This window comes from Pseudophryne corroboree, chromosome 5 (assembly GCF_028390025.1).
Source record: "Pseudophryne corroboree isolate aPseCor3 chromosome 5, aPseCor3.hap2, whole genome shotgun sequence".
Taxonomy (NCBI): domain Eukaryota; kingdom Metazoa; phylum Chordata; class Amphibia; order Anura; family Myobatrachidae; genus Pseudophryne; species Pseudophryne corroboree.
Window position 1 is genome coordinate 578,189,767 of NC_086448.1, and position 23,849 is coordinate 578,213,615.

At 41.6% G+C, this 23,849-nt stretch overlaps 1 long non-coding RNA gene across 2 annotated transcripts in view; it reads right to left on the reverse strand.

The window, feature by feature from the left end:
- The window catches only part of LOC134928067 (uncharacterized), a 284,893-nt gene that overhangs the window by 113,309 nt on the left and 147,735 nt on the right, over nucleotides 1–23,849 (reverse strand). Inside the window, exon 7 of one of the 2 annotated variants that reach the window (XR_010177819.1) lies at nucleotides 14,491–14,947. The exons of the other annotated variant lie outside the window; for it this stretch is intronic. This is a non-coding gene — a long non-coding RNA (uncharacterized LOC134928067). Of the gene's footprint in view, nucleotides 1–14,490; nucleotides 14,948–23,849 lie in introns of those variants that run through there. 2 annotated transcript variants of the gene reach the window in all.

Below are 23,849 nucleotides of genomic sequence, written 5' to 3' on the forward strand. Positions count from 1 at the left end.
AGGCCGATGCCCATTGGCGTACAGAGCATGTAAAATCAAAGAAGAAATATTTTACGGTAACATCCAAAAAAAACAACAACATTCAAATTAGCTGAAGAGAAATGGAAAATTGGCAATATGCCATTCACTACACGAAGTGGCAAGGAAAGGCTAAGGTCTTTGCCTGTGTTATTACTGGTGATTATAGTGATCATGTAAGCCTTCCTCCGTGTAGTAGAGTTAAAAAAATAAAATTTGTTATGGCACAGGAACCAACTGTGCATTTAGAAATATCAGCAACCCCAAACGGAGAGTGCAAGTGTTTCCGCGGTTGTGATGTATAAGCCTGACTTTTCCACGCCCTCTGCAAGTGTTGGGAGGAGCAGCGCCATACAACGTGCAGACATTGAGATTAAGGATGCTTCTCTGGAATTGCACCAGGATGAGTATTATCAATCCTTTGGAAGGGGGATGAAGTATGACAGCAGTCACCCAGTTGCACATATTAGACAAGCATCCAGTATCCACTATTAATGCAGTGGGGTTTAGAAAGCTGATTGAGGTCCTGTGTTCCTGGTACCAAATCCCATCTAGATTTCATTTCACTAGTAATGCAATTCCCAGCTATGCTGATGGCAATGGCAACATCTTGCCTATGTAGAGTCAATTTGTGCACTGCTCATTGCCAGCTTGTTTTTGTGGGGGCCCAAACAGACCAATCATTTGAGCCACAAGTGGCAGTCCCTATCGCTGGAATGATTGGTTTGTTAAACTGTGCATGTCCTGTTTAATATATACAGCATAAAGTTGGGTGGGAGGTCCCACATTATCTGCTCTTTGGAGCATTTTTTGGGCATAGTTTATAAAACTGCAATCCTGTCTGCCACTGCAGTGCCACTCCTAGATGTGCCACGTGTTTCATTGGCAGTGTCCCTGGGTCTCAGTATCTTCACAGTGCTACTTGTTGAGGGCTAGTAAACCACATATCCGATACATTGATTTATCTACCCATCTGTAAACTGTTCTTAGAAATTTATCAACAAAAACATTAGATTGGTATGTTTCAATATTGGCTTTTTTAGTTTTACCAAAACACCAGACTTGTTTGGAAAGTTTTTTTTGTTAATTATGTTACTATTTTACTGTACGCCAAACTACAGTAAATCTCTTGCTTGATGGCCATAAAGCATACCTCCCAACAGGAGGGACACAATGCTCTGTTTCTGGGCTTCCCTCTTAATTTATGATTGCCATCACCTGTGCTGAAACACCTTTCTTATCCATTAACCTGATCAAAACAGGTGCAGACAATCATATATTAAGAGAAAAGTCCAGAAGCAGAGCATTCTGTCCCTCCTGAAGAGGGTCATGTAGGGAGGTATGAAAAAGCTATATAAGGGATTTTGGTTCAGTACACATCTGTACATTTTGAGAAAATATGATTGGAATACTTAGATGACAATGAAAGGAGACGTGTTAATGTAAACAATGTGGGACTGAAGGGGTATATTTGCTTTGCTTGTGAATCACATTGTTTCCAGTATATCCTTCTGCTAAAGCGTGCAAACTGTGGGATTAAAAAAACACCCTCCTCATTTATCACCTGGAATCAGCTGTGACAGGCATTGATCATATACTAGCTGAGAGACTGCTACGCTCCTGTCCCTAGAAAGTTAAACAGCTTCGGCAGCAAAAATTATCTCTTTTCAAAAAATCAGGGGGTGTTCACCAAGGCTATTAATCAAAATCATTTAAGATAAAGTTAATGTATAAATAGATGTCTTTTGAACAATAGATGTTAAGTCCTAACTGATCATTCTGCCTGCCTTCTATTCTGTTCCAGAAGGAGACAAGAAAGGAGAAAGCGTTGACTATTAAGATGTTGAGAATGTAGCATACATGTACTATTTTTAAGTCTCATGTATGAGTAGGGAAAATAGGTAAAGTTTGGTTTATATAAACTTTTATTTTTCCAAATGTGTAATTTTTACATGTTTTATAAAGATGAATACATATAACAAAACACACAACTTCTGTAATGGTTAAATATAGGGGGAAGTGTGAATTGCAGCAGCATTAAAAGTAACAACTTATAGAGAAAGGTAAAATTGCATTTGTTTATTAATTAGCCAGCAACTAGAAGAAAGGTGTAAATGAGCCAGTGAAAACCAATCAGCATTGAAGTAACATTTATAATTTGCATACTGTATAATCATACGGAGCAGCTGATTGGTTGCAATGGGCAACTTCTCCGCTAGCTCATTTCTCCATTCTTTTCACTGTTTAGTACATCTCCCCCTTGTTGCCTTTTTATTGCTTTTCTGTTATCTACAAATTACTGTCGATGAGAATTCTGAAATGATTCACTAATATGAAAATTTGAGATTTCAACAAATATATTTTAAAATTGTTTATGAATATTGTTATTAGATAGTATGACACATTACTTTTGTAATAAGGAGGATTACAGCAACCTGTCTTCAAAAGTTTGACAATGTATATTCTAAGTCACAATCCGTGGGTTAAGTAGAAGTGATATAGGAGGAACTTCAGTGGATTGGGCTGAAGGGCAACTTTTCTAGGGAGAATACTAGACTGGGAACATGTACAATATGGCAGCTCTGTCTTTTTATTCTGTTATGTTCTCTTAATTAACACAGCTCAATGCCACACAACAGTGATAATTAACAGAAATAATGCTTGACGTATAATAAAATGACTTACAGCAGATAGATAGAAATAAAAAACAAACAAAAAAAGCAAACTAAATAACAATCATGTTAAAATGTGCCAGCATCAAGTGACCCTAAAAAACACATTTATTCAAAATAACATGAATTTTAAGAATTGAATCCTCTTCCCTGGTAACATAGTTTTCACTTGACAATTTTCATCATTTATAGTTTTTAAGAATTGCTTTTCAAAATGTTAATGAGCAATTAATTTGTAGCCCCTTGATGCTTGGAAAAAATAGTCAGAAATACATTTTCACCGTATTGTTTTAGGATATAATGAAATATATGCTACTTGCATATAGTGCTACATGTTTACCTTACCCCATACATAATAATTATATTTATCAATATTATGGAACTTTTTTTGTTATAATTTGCAAAATAATAGATTTTGTCCATATTATTAAAGATATTGTGAGATTGCAGTCTATAGGGAATTCAGATGATTCCCCCAATAACTCCTATGTTTTCACCTTGTCAGCTGGGAATTTAAATAATTAAACTTTTAATGAGAATAACAAATACACACCTTCATTTTAGGAATTTATTGAATGAAGTAATGGTCCTTTAGCCTTCAAAATTAATGAGCAAACACAACTGTCCATACCACTCTGACCATTCATTGTACAGTATGTGACAGAATATGAAAAAAAAATCTAAATCACGATTGAATCATGCAAAACGTAAGATCAGGTTGGAAAATTCCCTCTCTTGGCACACAGTATGTGCACTTTTAAATTGGAGGATGGCACGTACAGTAAATGTCAGTTGTATTTCCTTTGTATTTTATCAGTACTATTTGGTCAGGTATTTACTTTTTGGTAGACCACATGGGGCCAAATTGTAAAGAAGTCCACTTGGATTGCTATTATGTAATCTGTTTAGTTTGAGATACAATAAGCATGGCCAAATGTCAACAAGAAGATTGTTCTTGTCTAAGTATGCCAGTTTGAATAGAATTATGATGCTGGCATGGCACAACATCTGCCATTAAAGCTTTTTCATATCAGTTAAGCAATTAGGCAAATTTGAGAACAATAATGAAGCAGAGATGCTTTATTAGCAGCAGCATGACATAATATCTGCAATGGATGGTTTGGGGCAGTCAGAGGTGTTAAAAGATTTAAAATGCTCCTCCGCTGGGGCATCATGAAGGGGCCAAAGCAAAATGGCAGTTGTTAGAGTTGATAATGAAATAAGCAATATAAGGGAATTTAATGGTCAAACTAGCAAACTTGGAGAATTAATTCACAGAGTAAGTAAGCTTATTTTTGCCCATAGCTGCCCCCCTGGAACAGTGGATGGACACATTGGGCCAAATGTAATATCCTCCAGGTTGCCAAAGGTGCTGATGTTTTAGCTTTAAAAATATGCTTTTTGTACCTCCTTATATTCTTTTAATTGAGAAATTCAATCAAAATTGTTTAAATAAATATGTTTTTTTTAAATCTGGCAGCTAAATCACCAAGACAATGGAATTTTCAGTAGCTCAGAGGCTATCACATTTGGTATTTTGTTTGGAATCATATGGCCTTGAATCTCTTTTATTTAGATGTAAAGAGTGCTGTAATAAGAACAGTCTTACCTCAAAGGTGTTTTTGGAACCAGTTGGAGTGGACAATATGTGATAGTAAAAATCCAAAGTGATCAATACAAATTCAAATATGTATGGTGCCATTTTTTTAACAGTGATATGGGGGCATATCTCCTATATAATAGCCCAGATCTGTCACTCTGTGACTGTGTGGATAACGCTGGGCATGGCTAGGAGCTCTCATTGGGTTAGCAGCAGGTTTATAACACCCAGTCCACAGCTGATTGGACGAGAAACGCCCTCCCACACAGGTTACATCCAATGGGAGGCTCTGCCCTTTGGCTGCTGTGTGTTCCCAGAGCAGGATTAACAATGGGGCTGATGGAGCTGCATCTCCAGGTCCACACCCCAAAATAGGCCCACAGCATCTGCAGCAACATAACCTCCAACAATTTCCACCTAAAAATCGGTACAAATTTGAAAAGGGGGCGTTGCCATGGGTAAAGGGATGTGGCCAAGCCCCCTTTCCTATACTTTCAATGGAAGTTTGGAGAGCCAGAAATCGGTACAGACCATAAAAAAAGGTACTGTGCCTGCCAAAAAGGTAAAGTTGCAGGGTATGCCACGGTATCTGCAGCAAGTCTGCACAGTAGATAGGGAAAACAAAATCCTTTCACTGCAGCATCCTATGTCCTGCTGCCAGTCCGTCTGCCCCCTCCGACATCAACAATCCCCACTCCCTAGCCATGGTGCATGTGGAACAAAAGCTGCTGCGGACACCGGCATAGATGTGTATGAAAGCAGCGCAGCGGAAGGCTTTCATAGCCCTCCCTGTGCCGCATACTCTCTAAACCCAGGAGCCTTCTCTGCACGTGATGTCACAGAAGAACCTCCCCGCCATAGCCATGCCCAGATCCCCAGAGGCCTTGACTCCGCAACACAGCACCTGGGCTGCCAGCCTGGAAGTCCCGAGATGGCTAATGTAACGGATAGAATGGGTGATATCGCGGAGGGTAATATCTATACACTGAATCAATGTAAAAGGTGACAGTGCTGTGCAGTGCACTGGCGCTAAGGGCTGCTGGGAGCTGTAGTTTATTGAGTGCATCTTCTTCCCTGTAATGTGGCACGTTGGGACACTGATGCTAACAATAGTGACTGGCTACTTGGATGCTCTGGGAGAGCCACTGCCAAAGGGAGGACAGCAGCTTAGCTGCTTCCAGGAGGAGAAGCATTACCCACCCCTCCCCCACTCACAGTACCTCCGGGTCCCATCCACAGCACCCCCACAACCCCCCTCCACCACCTGTGGTGGCTCCGGATTCCCCACCCACCCAAGGCACCCCGGACCCGACACTCCCCCAACCACAGCACCTACTAGGTGATTCATCAGGCCCTGCGTGCACTGTTCACGCCGTTGCAAGGGGCTACAACCCTTTAACCATTGCATGCCCTTTGTCCGTGCAATATTTATCCACTCACACAATTATGATTGGAGGTAATACTCCATATAATAATAATACACAAGGGTGTGCAAGGGTTAAGGGGGCATAGCCCCTTACGATGGTGTGAAGAGCGATGAATCACCTACAGTAGTGTATCAATGTTTAGAGAGTGATAAAGTGGAGATGTTAGAGAAATTACTCTCGCTCTCATTACTCTCTCTCTCTTTCTCTGTCTCTCTCTAACCTCCTCACTCAGCCTTTTGTAATGGACTGATTCTTCTACTCATCAGGAGGTCCACTGCCTTGATCTTGTGTTCACCAGACTACTGTATGCTCAGTTTCTGAATTCACTAACTCCTTTCCCTCTCTTAGATCACACCCTTATCACCTGCATGCACTCCTCCATTACTTCAAACTCAATGTCACTGAAGTCCTCCAATCCTCCTCAAACAGCAGAAATATTAACACAAATTATTTTCAATTTCCATTTCTCTGCAACAACTGCTCTCACCTATTTCTGGATTCACTTCTGAGATGGCTATATCACACCTGAACCAGGCTCTAGAAATATCCCTTGATTAAGTGGCTCCAGTTACCCATCACACACTATGTAGGCCTAGATGTAAACCGTGGCCCTCTACATTTACAAGGCACTTACAAAAACTCTCAAGTAAAGTTGAATGTCAGTGGCATAAATCTCGTACTCCAAGAAACTTCCTCACGTATATCTACCAATCCTATCTACCAATCCTATTGTAATGCCCTACTCCAAACAAACATATTTCCAAACTCTAATCTCTGCTCAAGTTTCTAACCACAAGTGACTTTTCAATACATTTAAATCACTTCTAAACCCTTCCTTACCCAACCCTCCAGCCACTATCAATGCACAAGATCTCGCTTCCTACTTCAAGGACAAAATTGATAAGATCCAAGATGAAATGGTATGCTCTTCCGCAGTCAGTGACCTGCTAAATTCCCTACCTAAACCCTCTGTCACCTTCTCTTCATTTGATCCCACAAATGAAGATGAAGTATCAACACTCTTCTTATCCTCCTCTACTACCTCTCCTCTTGATCCTTGACTCACAAGTAAGTAAAGCTCTGACTTCTTTGCTCTTCCCAACCTTAGCTAAAATCTGTAATCTCTCTCTTTCTCTCGCTCTCTACTGGAATCTTTCTTTCTTTTTCATCCACTAGGGGTCACTGGAGTACTCTTGGGATATGGACGGTTCCACAGGAACTAGGCACTGAATAAATTAAAATTTGAGACTACTCCTCCCCTCCATATCCCAGAGTACCTCAGTGTTTTTTCGCTGCTCACTGAGCAACAAGGCTTGTGGAGTTGGTCCACAATTATAGAATTTTTTAATTTTATCAAGGATCCACATTCCTTTCCCCCCTCCAGAAAGTGGAGGGTCCGGGATAGTGGAAGCTGCTTAAGCAGCTGTTGGTGTCGGGCCTCTCGGAAAGAGCTCCCTCACCACCACGTGCAGGATGCCTGCAGAAAAGGCTGACGGAGCTTACAGAAGAAGCCCCGTCATAGCCCTCACCACAAGGTCCAGGTATGTTGGGAAGGGGCGGTCAGCTCACGCTGCCGCCCCGCTGTGTGGGGATACTGTGTGTGTGTGTGGCCGCCCGCCGCTGGGTTCAGCCGCCCGCCACCGCTTCCAGCGCCGCTGATTTCACTGCCTCCCCACCGCTCTGGTAAAGGATAAGAAATACCCACTTATTTACTACAGCAGCTGGAAGGGGTTTGTCAGACCCCACAAAAATATAAACAATATAAAGAGAGTTACCAGCGCTATGAGTTGTATTAGCAATTCAATTCAATAAACCACTTGGATCAGTTGGATAAAAATTAATTTTTTAATTCATCTAAAAAGCCGCATATGCCTAAATATTCAATCAATACATATAAACAAAAAAGTTTAAAATAAATTGTAAACATTGGCTCTGAGATGTTAGTATTTCAATTTGCTGGTAGGAACCAAACCATTATTTAATGATCCTGGACTTTATATGCATAAGGATTCCCTCCACCTTGTATGGCAATTGCACAGTCAGCTGGTATTAACCTGATGTTACCTCATACACAGTTCCACAGAATGGTGGTTAGTTGTTAATCTGCGTAGAGAGTTCAAGGTGTTTCCATGAATTGCTGGACGTATAAAGCACAGGAGAGGGTTGTTTCCTATTTCTTGGAAATCCAAATTGGAAAGATGAAAAAAAGTCCTTATCTGGATCAGTCTCAGAATGGTGTAGATTTAGGTTTCCCAGTGGTATCTTAACGCGTTTCTCTGAGCTAGGTCGCTCAGCTTCCTCAGAAGTCAATCTCAGAGTGCCTAAGAGCCATTTTTATACCTTTAGCCCTCACCACAAGGTCCAGGTATGTTGGGAGGGGGCGGTCAGCTCACGCTGCCGCCTCGCTGTGTGGGGATACGGTGTGTGTGTATGGCCACCCACCGCTGGTTTCAGCTGCCCGCTGCCGCTTCCAGCGCCGCTGATTTCACTGCCTCCCCACCGCTCTGAGCCGCGCCGGCCACGTGCATAGGCCGCTCCACGGCTCTATGCAGCACGCTCCCCAGCTCCGAGGCCGCTTCCGGCTCCACTCTCCACCATAGCCCGGCTGCCGTGTATAGTGAGACGGTACACAGAGCACGGGGGGGGGGGGGGGGGGTGAGGCACACAAGTAAAAGTCTCATGTTCAGGCAGCGCTGCATATGTATACAATAGGCTATTAAGCTTTTGTTTAACAGGGGATGTGCAGGTTTTAATGCAATATAAGACGTTCATTAAATCTGCTTACATAAGTATAAGCTACACTTTGTGTTATACTGTGAGCATGGGGACATATTAACCATGCTTCCTGTTTTTCCTGTTGTATTTCGATAATTTCCTGTATTACATCTCTCCTCAATTGAAGGTGCAGGGGTGTTATGGGGAATTTGAGATCAGGCATATTGCTGGCATGCACTGCACTTGGCCAGATATATATTTATAGAGACACCTTTGTGCTATTTACTGAGTCGCGCAAGTTGTCTGTCTTTGTATTTTGTCTTGTCTGTCTGCATAATGAGTAAGACACCAGCAAAGTCCAAAAAGCAGTTTCACTGCAATGTCTGTAAGGGTGTATTACCGGATGGATCTGCTACATGTAAAGTATGTTATGTAAATTCAGAAACAATTACAATTTCTGCTCCGGTTTCAAATCCAATTTCAACCCCGGACCCGCCATGGGCTATGTTAGCAGATGTCCTAGCTGGATTGCAATCAGAATTGGCCACCTCTCGGCAAGAGCGAGAGGCGGCAAGATCTGAATCTAGGGTGAGACCGCTAGAACTACCGGAGAGGTCTCAGCCTTACCAAAAGTCCAAATCCTCTTTGGGTAAGATGGATAAGTTTCATTTTTCTTATAATTTACCGATTTCTGCTATGTTACTTTCTGACGATTCTAGGCCTGACCTCACTGTACAAGATGAGGTTGAGGAGGGCGAACTAGACCAGCAGTCAGAGGGTGACGATTTTGACAGCCCGGGCATTGATAATCTCATCAGAGCAGTGCGTCAGTCTCTGAAGTTTACAGAAACTGAGGAGCCTCTGACAAATGATGAGGTCGTCTTTACTAAATGACAGAGAACTCCAATGTGTTTTCCTGTTTCGGAATCTCTTAATAAAATGTTACTAGAAACAAGAAAGAATCCGGATAAACGGTTTTCTATACCTCACAGATTTAGGTCTAGTTATCCGTTTCCAGACTCAGTAACAACTACATGGGAGAATCCGCCATTGGTGGATTCATCTGTGTCTAAACTTACAAAGAAATTAACCATACCAGTACCAACTGCTACTACACTTAAGGACCCTTCGGACCGTAAAATAGAAGTTATGCTAAAGTCCATGTATACAGCAGCAGGAGTGCTGCTTTGACCTGGGTTGGGTGGCATTTGGGTAACTAAGGCGCTAATGGTATGGATAACAGAACTCAAGTCTGCCTTAACTGATGATCACCTTTTACTTCTCGCTGATCAGATCTGGGAAGCTGCTGACTATTTATGTACAGCTTCTACTTACGTCTGTCAGCTCACTTCTCGCCTTTCATCATCGCTAGTTACAGCACGACGAGCGCTCTGGCTAGGTTCTTGGCAAGTGGAGGCAGAGGTCAAAAAAGGTATAGAAGCATTTCCTTACAGGGGCGAGAAGTTATTTGGTCCTGAATTGGACAAATGGATTTCTGAGGCCACGGGAGGAAAGTCGGTTTTCTTACCATTACCTCCAACAGTACCTAGAAGGAGATATTCTGGACCGGCGTTCAAATCCTTTAGACCTCAGTCCTTTCACGGGCATGGCAGGGGAACGGCCACACCTGGTAGACGAGGTCGGGGACGTGGTTTCCAACAAACCAATACCACTCGTCAGGATACTAAAGTCACCGGCAAGCCAGTGGCATGACGGGCTCCCAGCCCATCTCGGATCTCCTATTGTGGGAGCACGCCTTCAGTCATTCCAGTTGGCGTGGCTTCATACGTCCACAGATGGGTGGATCCGCAATTTAGTTTTAAAAGGTTACAAAATAGAGTTCGACTGTCTCCCGCCAATGCTGCTTTTCAGGACAGGACTGCCTGTGTCGGACGACAAGAAGGCTGTTCTGCAGATTGCCATTCAGTCTCTGCTGGATGCAGCAGTGTTGATTCCGGTCCCTGTACACCAACAGGGTCAGGGTTATTATTCCAGTCTGTTTGTGGTACCAAAGCCGGATGGCTCAGTCAGGCCAATATTGAACTTAAAGGGTCTCAATCAGTACGTCACTTACTACAGATTCAAGATGGAATCTCTGCGGTCAGTAATTGCAGGCCTAGAGCCACAGGAATTCATGATTGCGCTGGATCTCAAGGATGCGTACTTACACATTCCGATTTGGCCACCTCATCAAAGGTTCTTGCAGTTTGCAATACGGCAGAACCATTACCAGTTTCAGGCTCTACCGTTTGGCCTCTCGTCAGCACCTCGGGTATTCACCAAAGTGATGTCTGTGATGATAGCTCATCTCAGATCCCTGGGAGTGATAATAGTTCCGTACTTGGACGATTTACTCATCAAAGCTCCGTCTCAACAAATCCTCCTTCAACAGGCGTTGCTGACATAAAATGTACTTGTTCACCACGGTTGGATTGTCAACTTCAAGAAATCACATCTAATTCCATCTCAACGACTTCAATTCCTAGGTATGATTCTCGATACGGTAAATCAAAGAATTTACCTACCAGAACAGAAAGTACAGGTCATTCGTCATCTGGTACAATTAGTGCTCAAGCCATGCACAGTCTCGGTTCATTTGTGCATTCGCCTCTTAGGCACAATGGTGGCGGCTTTCGAAGCACTTCAGTTCGGAAGACTTCACTCACGTCCTTTTCAACTGGATGTGCTCACACAGTGGTCGGGCTCACATCTGCAGATTCACCACAGAGTGAGGTTGTCTTCAAGGGCCAGAGTGTCTCTACTCTGGTGGCTCAAAGTACAGAATCTAACCGCAGGGAAACGGTTCGGCGCCTGGAATTGGATAATTCTCACGGCGGACGCGAGTCTCAGAGGTTGTGGAGCTGTAGTTCAAAATTATCAGCTCCAGGGTCTCTGGGCGGATCACGAAAGATTGCTGTCTATAAATGTCCTGGAACTCTGGGCAATTTACAGTGCGCTATGACAAGCAGTGCACATGCTGCAGGCTCAGGCTGTTCAGGTGCAGTCAGACAATGTGACGGCGGTCGCATACATCAATAAACAAGGAGGAACGAAAAGTCGCATGGCAATGCGGGAAGTAGCTCGAATCCTCAATTGGGCCGAGTATCTCCAAGTGATATTGTCGGCAGTATTCATTCCGGGAGTGGACAACTGGGAGGCGGATTATCTCAGCCGTCGGGATTTTAATCCAGGAGAATGGGCATTAAATCCAGAAGTGTTTCACATGCTGGTCCAGAAGTGGGGTTACCCGCAAGTGGACCTGATGGCATCTCGCCACAATCATCAAACACCCCAGTACGTGTCCAGAACGAGAGATCCAAAGGCAGTGGCGGTGGATGCTCTCACAATCACGTGGCCAAACAGTCTCGTGTATCTGTTTCCACCGTTTCCGCTGCTCCCTCTATTGCTAAAACGGATCAAAAGAGAGTCCGTCACAGTCATACTAGTGGCGCCTCATTGGCCTCGGAGAGCTTGGTTTTCGGATCTCCGCGGTCTACTCGCAGATGATCCTTGGCCGCTCCCACTACGTCCGGACCTGTTACAACAGGGTCCGTTCCTTTACCCCGATTTAGCGCGGCTGCGTTTGACGGGGTGGCTGTTGAGACAGCCCTCTTAAGAAGAGAGGGCATTCCAGAATCGGTTATACCAACCATGTTACAAGCTAGGAAGCTGGTTACGGCAGCTCATTATTACAGAATTTGGCGTACCTATAAAGGTTGGTGTGAAGCTCGGAAGTTTCCAACATCATATTTTAAGTTATCCCGTCTTTTGTTATTTCTACAGATGGGGTTAGATGGAGGTCTGCGTTTATCCACACTAAAGGTGCAGATATCTGCATTGTCAATTTATTTTCAAAGAAGATTGGCTCTATTGCCGTTGGTACACACCTTTATGCAGGGTGTCCTCAGAGTACAGCCTCCATTCACTCCACCTACTGCACCATGGGACTTGAATCTGGTTTTAGATTTCTTGCAGTCTTTTTATTTTGAACCCTTACAACAAGTGGATATTAAGTTTCTCACTTGGAAAACTATTTTTCTCCTAGCCTTGGCTTCGGCAAGGCGTGTTTCAGATTTGAGTGCCTTGTCATGCAAGCCACCGTATTTAGTGTTTCATGATGATAGAGCGGAACTTCGGACGAATCCCGCTTTCCTACCAAAAGTAGTGTCCTCTTTTCACATCAATCAACCAATAGTAGTTCATGTGTTAACAGGAGATTCTGGAACCTTGGATGTGGTACGCGCACTACGCGTTTATGTATCCTGAACGTCTACAGTTCGTAAGACGGATACGTTGTTTATCCTCTATGATGCGGCCAAGTTGGGTTGGCCAGCTTCTAAGCAGACCTTATCCAGATGGATAAAACTGACCATACGTCAGGCTTACCTTCATGCTAGGTTACAGCCGCCTACATCAGTAACAGCTCATTCCACACGTTCTGTAGGAACGTCATGGGCAGCTGGTCGTGGAGCTTCTACGAAACAGCTTTGCCATGTGGCTACATGGTCTTCAGTGCACACGTTTGTGTGCTTTTACAAGTTTGATACTTTTGCGGCATCAGCGTCTAGCTTTGGCCGTCTAGTGTTACAGGTGCCAGACAGCTCTTCCGCCCACGGGGGAAACTTTGGTACGTACCAAGAGTACTCCAGTGACCCCTAGTGGATGAAAAAGAAAATAGGATTTTGGTACTTACCAGGTAAATCCTTTTCTTTGAATCCATAGGGGGCACTGGACGCCCACCCAGAGCAGTTTTACCTGGTGTGGTAGGTTCAGAAAATCTTATGGTAACACACTCTCACCGACTGTTTCAAATTAGCAAGTTCTATCGGGTTGGTGTCAACTGTTAGTTGTCAGTAACGTTATGTGTCAACTTTATTGTTGTCCGTTTTTGTTATATGTAATTCTCCATTGTCAACCTCGGGTCTGGGACTCCAGGTCGACAACAAGAAGGTCGACACACCTTAGGTCGACGCGAATTTGTCGACACACCTTAGGTCGACATGGACAAAAGGTCGACATGAACAAGGTCGACGTGGAAAAAGGTCGACATGAGTTTTTTTATGTTTTTTTGGTGTCGTTTTCTTCGTAGAGTGACCGGGAACCCCAATTAGTGCACCGCGTCCCCTCGCATGGTTCGCTTCGCTCACCATGCTTCGGGCATGGTGCCTTCACTCCGCTCCGCTTCGCTCGGCACAGATTACCGTTCCAATCGTAGTCCACGTGGATCGTTAAGTATGAAAAGGTTCCAAAAAAGATTTTTTTTTTAAAAAAAAAAAACTCATGTCGACCTTTTTCCATGTCGACCTTGTTCCTGTCGACCTTTTGTCCATGTCGACCTTTTGTCCATGTCGACCTAAGGTGTGTCGACCAATTGGCGTCGACCTAAGGTATGTCGACCTTTTTGTTGTCGACCTGGAGTCCGGATACCGTCAACCTCTATAGCTCCTGTTCGGCTCAGTAAAAAATACTGAGGTACTCTGGGATATGGAGGGAAGGAGTAGTCTCAAATTTTTATTTATTCAGTGCCTAGTTCCTGTGGAACCATTCATATCCCAAGAGTACTCCAGTGCCTCCTATGGATTCAAAGAAAAGGATTTACCTGGTAAGTACCAAAATCCTATTTTCACTGTTCAAGCATGCAGTGATTACTCTTTCAGTGAAAAAAAATCTGACCCTAACTCTCTCAAACTACCATTCCATCTCTCAGCTCCCATGCCCCCACAAGCTACTTGAGAAACTTGCTGCCACAACCAGCCGACCGATTCTCCAGAAATGTCAATCTGAGAATCGCCGCCAGTGATTTACGGGTTACTTCCGACACAGTATTTGCCGCCACCTAGAGTTTTGCATCTCTTCAGTTACGCTTTACCAGAATACACTTTAAAAACAGTAGTGTGGACCTCACAAGGCGCAGGCATCAGAACACAAAAATCAGAATGAGACATTAAGATTTTAATTTCAAGAATAAGAATACTTCAGAGCTTACAGTTACAAAAAAGATAGTTACAAAGTATAATAGATTATATTTAAAAATACACAGAGTTTACGATTCCCGTAAGTAAAAAGATAAAGTTTCAGAACCCTAAGTTAACTTATATGGAGACTTAAGTGATCTGGGGGAAATTGACTCCAGGAAGCAGAAACTCATCCTTCTTTCTCAGCCCAAAGCTAGTCTCTTCCAGAATGAACACCGAGTAGTTTCAGTTGCTGGGGGTTATAGTGCTACAAGCCACTCCTTACTCAGTGGCCCCCACCCTTGCCACTTTGAAAAAAGAAAGGACTCTCTTTTGTCCTCATCCAAATCTTGCTTGTGTCGAAATACCTGAAGGGCTTCTTGGTCAAGTGAGCAGTGGTTTAATTACTTTAAAGTCTGTTTAGAAACGTAGACAAGGCTCTTGCTCTGGGCAAACTGATCATGTCTTACTTCAATGGACATAGCTGAACAGACACATTTATGTCAGGGGGATAACACTTTACTGGACAGTGTGTTTCTACCTTGGCCATAGCACGGCCCCCTGCAGGGAAAACAAATACTTGACTCAGGAAATTCATCCTTCAAAGACTCCAGTTCACACCTTGTCCAGTGACTTATATAATACATATGATACAGTTTGAAAATCAGCAAGTTAAATATAACAGATGTTCAAGACATGTACAGTTTTGGGGAGGATTAATAGTAATTCACCTCAGGGTCACAGTGCCCAATGTACACAGTCATGATACATGACTGCAAGGCATGCTGTAACCCATGGCGACTGCCACACTTGCCTATACTCACCTCACACTCTTTCTTAATTTACACAATTTATTGGACCCACCACAGTCAGGCTTTCTTTCCCAACACCCACAGAGATAGCATTGGCTAAAGTAGTGAATGATCTATTCGCTGCTAAATCTAAAGACCATTATTCAATTCTTATTCTTCTAGATCTCCCTGCTGCTTTTGACAATGTTGATTACTCTCTTCTAATCCAAACATTACAATCCCTAGGTCTTCAGGACACTGCCCTTTCTGGCTCTCATCCTACCTATCTAATCACTCTTTCAGTGTCAGCTTCTCTGTATCCACCTCTTTTTTATTACCTCTATCAGTTAGAGTAACACAAGACTCATTCTTAGGGCCTCTGCTTTTCTCAATCTATACCTCATCTCTTGGAAAACGAATCAGCTCTTTTGGATTTCAGTATCATCTGTAAATTGCTGATACTCAAATCGACCTATCCTCCCCATATTTATCACCATCTGTATTGGTCCGTGTTACTGAATTCTCTCAGATGTCATGTCATCATCTCAAACTTAATATTTCCAAAACAGATTTAGTTATATTTCCACTGACCAATAGTAGTTACCAACCTGAAATCTCTATCATTGTTGAGAACTCGACAATCAATCCTACCCCACAAGCTCACTGCCTAGGCGTCAATCTTGACTCTGAACTGTTCTTTGTTCCCCACATTCAATCTGTCTCAAAATAATGTTACATGCATCTAAAAATATATCCTAAACACGACCATACCTTACACAAGACACTGCTAAAACTGTAATCCACGCTCTTATTATCTCCCACATTGATTATTGCAATAGTCTTCTTACTGGTCTTACCAAAAAGAGACTCTCACCACTACCATCCATTCTGAATACAGCTGTGAGGCTAATCTTCCTTGCTAGATGTTCATTGTTTGTGGATCCACTCTGTCAGTCTCTCTATTGGTTACCTGTATTCTACCATATTTAATATAAAACACCTTTACTCACACACAAGGTCATTAAGCAAACTACACCAACTTACACGTCTCTTCGATTATCTCAACATATCTCCCAACCCGACCTCTTTGCTGTTCACAAGATCTTCGTCTATCATCCACCATTATTATTTTCTATCATTCAGGATTGCAGGTCTCTCGTCAGGCTGCATCCACTCTGTGGAATGCCCTCCCACACACAATAAGACTCTCCTCTAGTCTTCAAACCTTCAAGCATTCCCTGAAAACTCACCTCTTCAGGCCAGCTTATTAAATTCCATAACTGCACACATTACATTCATAAACTTTCCTTTCCAATTACATACCCACTGTGCAGTCCACACATATATTTTCTCTTTCTTCACTTTCCCATCCTCCAGACCTCATGACAACATTTCTGTGTGACCATATAATACAGTCCACCAAGAACCTTTGAAATCTCGTAGACTATTATGCAATAGATAGCACCTTTCCTTGTGTACTGTACAATGCCTTTTTCCTTATAGATTGTAAGCTTACAAGCAGGGACTTCCTACCTCTATGACTATCTGTTATTACGCAGGTTTGATTTATAACTGTTGTTTCCAATTGCAAAGCGCAAAGGAATTTGCTGTGCTATATAAGAAACTGTTAATAATAAATAAAATTATAATCTAGAGGTTTATGTACTAAGCCTTGGAGAGAGATAAAGTGGAGAGAGATAAAGTTTCTTCCAACCAGCTCCTGTCATTTTTCAAACACAGCAGCAGTAAGGATATGAATTGCTGGTAATTTATCTCTTTACAACTTATCTATCCTCAAGTGTTTATGTATATGCCCCCATGAAGTTAATTTTTTATCTTTTAATTCACAAAAAGATTATATTGGCTGATGCAGAGTGTTATGCCTATTTTGCATGAATTTGCACTGCACATGACCAAAACTATAGGTGTATGGATAATTATTTGATGTACATACCTGCAACTGGAATGATAATAGAGGCAAAACAGGGGTTGTAACATAACATAAGACAGGTACATTAAAGATTTGTTTTTGCAATGCAACACAAACGTGCAGAACCTGAAAAAGCTCCCTCTATACTTTGGAAAGCTGTGGTATTTTAAGGTGGCCAGGGGCATGTGTAAATAGCGGTTAATGAAGATAACAGTTGCATAAACTAGCACATTTCTTCTGATTGGCTGTGAACTCTCAACTAACAATGGTTTGTGCTTTCCACGGAGCAAGATGTAGTTTACACTTTTATCAGCGTTTTTAAGGAACCTTCATTCTTTCTTTTTTTTTTCTTTATGCTATATTAAAGAGTTTTTTGTAGGTTAATTGATAACTAATAGCAAATGCAACTGTTGCCCATAAAATAAATGATTTACAACATGGTCTAAGTGCAAATACACATGTTACTTTAGCCAACTGTGGTACATCTTGATCTATGCATATGGGTGAAATATGCTTTTTTTTGCACTTGCTAATGTTTACAGTCAGCTATGCACATTTTGTGACTAACTCTACATGAGTAAAATATGAATGTATGCAAATCAGTGCTGATGATAACGATTTACTGAAAAAGAAATCAGACCAAAACAACACGGAGAGATGGGCACACACTGTGACAAAATGCATTTGAATAAATATTTCATTATTTTGTTTTCAGAATTTCTTTAATTATTACGATAGTTATTTATATAGAAAGGTCCTACAAAGGTACTATAGCATGTAGAAGGAGAAAAACAAAACAAATACATAAGTACAGACTAATACAGACACTACATAAATTTGCATAAAGTATATACTTTTAGAGTGCAGTTAGCATAGTTATGTAGTGAAGCTGAAGGGGCAAGGACCTGGATAGTGGTGCGGAATGCATGCGATACCAGGCTCTCTAGTGATGATGTTAAGGCAGAAATGACAGGTCTCTCTCAGGCAAAGTGGAAGACATCTGTGTCCCAGGGTGGCACTGTGGCAAGGTGCCGCACATGCGTTGTCATAGGGTTAGGTGGCCATTTTGGTTAGGGATATGAAGCCCCCCTGTTGGAATATAAGCATGGAGTATCGCAGTAGTGTTCTCCAACACCTGGTGTCGCCTTTCTTGTTGCTATTGCATGGCAACTTGGGCAGTCTGGGTTTCAGCATTGGTTGCTAGATGACCACAGTCAGCATAACTTTTCTCTTTCTTCTAATAAAATCTGTCACAGCTACTGAAACTTATTCCTTAGAAAGCTTGTTCTTTTGGCTGGATCATGTGACTAGGATGCTGGCTCTTCAGAAGTCATCCTATTGGATACTCATTCTTTATTAAGCTTTTTTATTCATGTGCTGGTAATAGTTTAGTCTGACCCAGTGTGCTGGACCTACATTTCTGTGAGTTTTTCCATGCTGCGACCCAAACAGTTTATGGATTCTTTTTCTGTCTCCTGTCCTGTCTGCTATTATTTGACATTTAGAGGTAGGACATAACAGTTTAGATTAATGATTAGCAAACATATTATAAAATTTAATTTGTGCTACTGTTGGCACTCTTTGATATATGTACACTTTTATTGTATTTTATAAACACATACATACAGATAGATAGATAGATAGATAGACAGACAGATAGATAGATAGATAGATAGATAGATAGTTAGTTGATAGCTAAATATATAGATAGATTACATTGTATTTTGTTATATTTTGCTTTTCTTTTACTTGTGCTAAGTGTTGTCTTTTTGATTGTCCATTTCATTGCTAGGCTTCTGGCCAAAAGAATCCAAAGTGTAAATAACAGACAAGTGCCAGTTTGCAGAAGGACAATACCAGTGCAATGACCTTGTGATGTTAATTGGAAAGAAAAGAAAGACCATAAGCATAAACTGTGTTGCACTATATAACTCTTCATTAATAATCCTTTGAATGCACTTACAGTATATCAAAGCTGTAGGATAGCTAATGAATCAATCTGAGCATGAGGAAAATGTCACTTCAGCTACACATTTACTACTTAGCAAATGGATAGCTAAGAAAGCTGTGTGGTCTGATACTGTATGTATCCTGCAAAGTAAACTCTTCTTCCATTAATGTGTTTAAGTCTGCTAATACATAAATGAATATTTATATGCTACAGTATGTATCTAATGTTTTAAAGACATCCTAAAATAGAACATACGGAAGAGAAATCTTGTGTATTTAAAAGTGGGTATTAAATGTAAGTGAACACTGTCATGAATTTTACTGTATGCAGAATTTAATTATAATTGAGCAGTCAGGCTATTCGTGCATTTAGTTTTGAGAAGTTTTTTTTTTTTATTATTATTATTATTATTGTTATTTATTAATAGTTATTTATATAGCACACACAGTGCTTTACAGAGAATATTTGACCATTCACATAATTTCCTGCCCCAGTGGAGCTTACAATGTATGGGGTAGATGTATTAAGCCTGGAGAAGGGTTAAAGAAGTGATGAAGCAGTGATAAGTGCAGGGTTATAATGCTATAATGCACCAGCCAGTAGGCTTTTAACTGTAATTTTTCAAATCTGGAATGATTGGCTGGTGTGTTATTGTTGGCAGAGTGTTCTAGGCTATCTGGTGCAATGACGTTAGTCCACACACTTTGTTACTTAAATAGTAGCACAGGTTTATTTAGTGTACACAGTTAACTCAGATGTAACACTGATAGTGGTAATCAGGAGCCCATATATCACACAAGGTAACAGCATTTGGTAGTGGTACTTATCAGGAGATGTATGTGGTGGTAAAGCATGGAGGACTGTGCAGCCATGCAGTCTGACTCGGACTGCAGAGAAGATGATGCATGCACTGGAACACTGTGAGTCTCTGTAGCTGAGATCTGCTCCCAGTCTCAGCTCTGCACACTTGTACACGGGACTCTGCCTCTCAGTCTGTGTGTGTGTGTCACACTCTCCTCAGTCTCTCTGAGAGATGGAGGAACAGGAACCTACATCATATTACTCTGACTCCGAGCGACTCCTGGCACTAGAGGTCTAACACTAGGGGATGCACCCATAGTCTGATACACAGAAGGAGATAGGTTCAGAGTGCACCATATCCTAACACTCCCCCGCGCTCAAGCCTGTTTCCAGTCATAAGTTTCAAAAAAATGACATTTTATCAAACAAATCAATAAAGTCACTCCTGTAACCAAAAACATAATGTGAAGCAAAAACAGTAAGAATAAATCAACATTAACCATATTCTAGTCCACATTCCATCAGAAATGTAAGTAGCAAGTGTGATGACAGTCCTTTTGTCAACATGTCAGCAATATTTTCTTCATTTGCAACATATTGCACATTGACGGACTTGTTTTCCACCAACTCACAAATGAAATTATGTCTTATAACAAAGTGCTTAGACCATCCATGATGCTTTGTGCTACAAGAAAGATCAATTGCTCCCTTGTTATCACACTTTATGTTGATGATCTCACTGTGGTAAAGAAGACCTAATTCGCATAAAGTCTCTTTTATCCAAAGCGCTTCTTTCAAAGTTTCTTTGAGCACCATGTACTCTGCCTCTGTTGTAGAAAGAGCAACCGTGGGTTGTTTCCTACTTGCCCAGCTTATGGCTGCTATTGCAAACAGGTATCCAGTATAAGAATATCTATCATCCTCATCTGATCCCCAGTCGGCATCACAGAATACTTTGAAGCTGGTATCTGATGATCTTGTAAATTTCAGCTTTAGTGAACTTGTATCTTTGAGGTACCTTAGTATTCTCTTTACTGCAATCCAGTGTTGTCTCCCAGGATTATTTGCAAACTGACTTGCCCGACTCAATGCATGTGTGATGTCTGGACATGTCCCAATGCTTGCATACATCAAACTACCAATGGTATTTTGATAAGGGATTTCTTGCATTTCCTCTATCTCCCCTTTGCTCCTTGGTGACATGGCCTTGACCATCTTTGTACTTTTATCAATGGGAGTACTTACTGGTTTTGCATCTGTCATTCCGTATTTGGAAATTATTGCATATAGTTCAGGTGGTTCCATATATTTTTTCTCAATCAATTCTCCATTAAGGAATGTGGAATCAAAGTCTAGTTGATACAACAGTAGATCATGTAGTGTAGCAACCGCAATCACTAACCTTAAGGTGCTATATCTTGTGACTGGTGAGTAGATCTCTACGTAATCGATTCCATACTTCTGGGTATATCCCTTGGCAATAAAGCGGGCTTTGTAATGAGCTACTGTCCCGTCCTGTGTTCAACTTCTTGCAGAAATCCCACTTATTCTTAATCATTTTACGGTCGCTTGGTCTATCAACCATAGTCCATGTACTTTTATAATTTAGTGCTGACAGTTCTGTTTCAATTGCTGACTTCCACTCTGTCCAATAACTACTTGACTTTGCTTCCTGTATGTTTTGAGGTAAGCTATGTTTGCATACTCGTCACTGTATTTCTTGGATGGAATACCTTTGTTGCTCCTCGTGGAACTTCTGTTCTCTGACTTGTCTGCTTTGACACTCTCAGATTCAGACACGCTTTCTGCTGCCTGTACATCCAATAATACATTTTGTTGTTTCTCCACTGCTCCAGTTAGTGGTGCTGTCTTGTAGAATACCACGCCTCTGGATTTAAGAAGTTTACTTGTATCATCCCAAAGTCTGTATCCTCTGCTTTCGTCACAGTAGCCGAGCATTATACATTCTTTTTTTTTAAAAACATTTCTTTTATTGAGGCATTATAAAAGAGAAACAAAACAGTAAGAAATTACAAACAATAGATTGATGGGTCATGTCATTCAATACATGTGATTGTTGAAAATTGTCTGAATTAAAAAACAAAACAAAAAAAACAACGGAGAGTGCAAGGAAAAATATACTTAAACATGTCATTATTTGCAAAAGAGGCCAGTGAAGCTAAGATTCGGTATGGATATACAATGCAGTATAAATTTGTATAGTACAAGTTGCACCCGGAGCCCGGGGGGAGTTAAAGTAAAGAAATAGGCGGATCCTGTACCGCCAACCTTGTGAGATACCATACAGTATTCTTTAAGCTATGATGAAGTTGCATTCTAGTAGAAAGAGGTAATGTAGCTATATAGGATTCCCACATTAGAAAGAATTTTTCCACCATTTTGTCTTTATGCAACAGTGTCTCCATCCAGTCCATCCTAAAAATGAAGTTAAGTTTAGTTAAGAATAAAGGTATTTGTGGTGGTGTACTATCTAACCAGCCTTGTAATATAGTTTTCTTCCCAGCTGCACTAAGGGCGAGTAGGAGTTTCTTACATTCCGGAGCTATTCGTTGATTAGGGTCAAATATCCCTAGGATCGCCCATTCCGGAGTGAAGGGGACATGGTTAACTAATTTAGCCTCCGCATATCTGCGGATTAGGTGCCAAAAATACTGTATTATGTGGCAGGCCCATAAGCAGTGAAAAGTGTCTGCTTCTTCTTGATGGCAGTGTAAGAAAGTATGACTCTCTGAGGTGCCTATGCGAAAATGTTTTAAAGGCGATAGATATGTATTATGATAGATGTTTAAGAATAATTCAGTATACATGCTAGCCGACAAGGTTTTTTGAGAAAACACTAAAGCTTTCTCCAAAGTCGGCATTGTTAGGGTCGGGAAATGAAGTAGCCATTTTGACATTCCCTCCGGTATATCAGCATTATTCAGAATTTCCCTTAAGAAATTGTAATGAATGGATTAAGCTTTGCGTTGAGGTGGTGGGTGAGTCAAAAGGATATCCAAGGGATTATTCCAATCCATAGTAGAGAAATGTTTCAAGACATGGGTAGTATAAAATCGTGATTGTAAGAGTGCCAGAGGATAAGGGTTCAACACGGGGTATTCAGTCGATAGCTCACTGGGTGTTAGGGTGCATTTTTGGGTGACAGAAACAAATGATCTTAGGGTGTACCAGCCTGCCACACTCCAGATAGTGAAAGGGTGAGCAGCCATGTCATCAAGGAAGTTGGGGTTTCTGAGCAAGGGCAGGTGGAGGGAGTGATATGAATTAAGGCTTTTTTATGGCGCAATATGTGCCATAGCCGCCTAGTGGACCATAATAATGGATTTGATCGTATCAGCTCCGAAACTTCCTGGTCATGAAGGTGGAGGAAACAAGTGAGATCGCAATCAGCCAAAAAGTTTGCTCCAGGGGCGTATTAGTATATGTTGACGTCTTAGAGATCCATCTCTCAAGTGACGCAGGAGGGCCGCATGGTTGTGATTTAAAATGTCTGGAAAATTTATATCTCCATTATGCTTTGGTAGTTGTAGTTTTCGCAAGGCGATTCTGGCTCTAGTACCATTCCAAATAAACTTACGAATTGTTGAGTTAATGTGGAGAGAGTCGGTTTTTGTTAGAAGAATTGGTAATGATTGGATGGGGTAAAGTAGGCGTGGGATCGCAATCATTTTAAGGAGATTAGCTCTGCCCAAAAATGATAGTTGTAAGCGATTCCATGATTTTACGTCCTCGTCGAGCGCAGCGATCGTTTTGGTGACATTTAATCTGTATAAGGAATGTAAATTAGAAGGCAATAGAATGCCTAAATAGGGGATATAATGTGTTGCCCATATGAACGAGAACCGCTGGGCCCAATGAGGGCGCCCAGCCATGCCTCCCAATGACATTGCAGTGGACTTGTCCATGTCGATGTATAGGCCCAAAATGGAGCTGAAGTGGTCAATTTTGTGTAAAATGGAAGGGAGGGAT